General features: G+C 44.8%; 1 pseudogene; it reads left to right on the top strand.

Annotated features, from left to right (window-relative positions):
* The first annotated feature begins 203 nt into the window (after positions 1-203).
* LOC119924372 lies at positions 204-1,105 on the top strand (annotated as a pseudogene).
* Positions 1,106-2,049: the final 944 nt, after the last annotated feature.

The raw sequence follows: 2,049 nt of genomic DNA on the forward strand, positions 1-2,049 counted from the left end.
TGTGCTCACAAGGTCCTCACCAATTGCTGCATGTAGAAGCATTTCCTTTGAATTGTTTCAAACCTAGCACCTTCACGCTTTAATGGTTCTCCCCACATCCTGGGTTGGGGGATTTAGTGAACCCCAAGGAGAAGAGCAATGAGAAGCAATGTGACCTAATGGAAAGAGACTGGGAGTCAGGAGATCTCACGGGCCTGGCAGCCATGACGGCCTACAGCAAGTTCCTCATGGCGTGCAACTCATCGTTGGTGGCTGCGGCCGTTCTGTGCCTCTGCCTCCTGCACAGGCAGTGCCAGCGATAGAGGTGGCAGCAGCAGGACTCCACCCTCCAAGGCAAGAAAAGTGGAAAGCCACCGTTACAGAGCAGTGAGAAAGAGGGAAAGAAAGAGCAGGCTATGGTGGACAAAGTGTTCTTTGCAAGGATCAGGCAAATCCTGAAAATCATGGTCCCCCGGATGTTTTGTAAAGAGACAGGTTATTTGTTACTTATTGCTGCTATGCTGTTATCTCGCACGTATTGTGATGTTTGGATGATTCAAAATGGAACCCTCATTGAAAGTGGTATCATTGGTTGCAGCAGAAAAGATTTCAAGAAATATTTGTTCAACTTCATCGCTGCCATGCCTCATCTCTCTGGTGAGTAACTTTTGGAAGTTTGGGCTAAATGAACTTAAACTGTGCTTCCGAGTAAGACTCACCAAATACCTCTATGAGGAATATCTACAAGCTTTCACTTACTATAAAATGGGCAATCTAGACAACAGAATAGCTAATACGGACCAGTTGCTTCCTCAAGATGTAGAAAAATTCTGTACCAGTGTCGTTGGCCTGTATTCTAACCTTAGCAAGTTCTCAGGTCCAAATAATCACTTGATTATTACCCCTTGCTGAAGTCTTTGTCATCAGTCTTTCTCTTCTCCAACCAGTCCTCTCCAGGGTAGCAGAAACAGTCTCTCACAGGTGTCATTTTGACTGCATCATTCCATACCACTAACTTCCAGGAGCCTACAGCTTCAAATTCAAGTGCTTGATCATTTACTTCCAGGCTCTTCAGTCACAGCTTTCGCCTTCTTCCCATGCAAAGCTGGATGACCGCAGCATCTAACAGGGCTTTGGCCCAAAGCCTGGGGCCAAGGAGAGTTCTGACTGGCACCCTCCCCTGCACAAGTCATGCCTCCACTTGCCATGGCCACTGCTTGGGGCATTTTGAAGCTGGGGCCATTTCTAAAGCAACTACCACAGAGGAGCTCATGCCACTGAGACAGGCTTTTGAAGGGGGCTCTGCCTTTTAAACTGTGGGGAATAAATTTTTAACTGTGGTGAATCCATATATTATAAATGTATACATTATAAATTTATATAATATATGATAATTTATTTTTATTTATTTATTATTCATTTATTTATAACCGAATAAATTATTAATCACAAATAAATAATAAACAAATAAAATTTATACATAATTTACAATTATTATAAAATATTATTACCATTGCTTATCATATTTAATCTATATATTTCACGCTGCTGCCCGGATTGTCTTTGTGCAGAAACGTTCTGAGCATGTTACTCCCCTCCTCAAAAATCTCCAGGGGCTACCAATCAACGTACGCATCAGGCAAAAACTCCTCACTCTCGGCTTCAAGGCTCTCCATCACCTTACCTCCTCCTACCTCACCTCCATTCTCTCCTTCTACAGCCCAGACCGCACCCTCTGCTCCTTTGCCGCTAACCTCCTCACTATGCCTCGTTCTTGCCTGTCCCGCCATCGATCCCCGGCCCATGTCCTCCCCCTGGCCTGGAATGCCCTCCCTTCGCACATCCACCAAGCTAGCTCTCTTCCTCCCTTCAAAGCCCTACTGAGAGCTCACCTCCTCCAGGAGGCCTTCCCAGACTGAGCCTCCTCCTTCCTCTTCCCCTCCTCCTCCTCCCCATCCCCCCCGCCTTACCTCCTTCCCTTCCCCACAGTACTTGTATACATGTATGTTTGTACATATTCATTACTCTATTAATTTATTTATTTTACTTGTACATATTTATTCTATTTAT

The sequence above is a fragment of the Tachyglossus aculeatus genome, unplaced genomic scaffold (genome assembly GCF_015852505.1).
Source record: "Tachyglossus aculeatus isolate mTacAcu1 unplaced genomic scaffold, mTacAcu1.pri scaffold_97_arrow_ctg1, whole genome shotgun sequence".
Taxonomy (NCBI): Eukaryota; Metazoa; Chordata; class Mammalia; order Monotremata; family Tachyglossidae; genus Tachyglossus; species Tachyglossus aculeatus.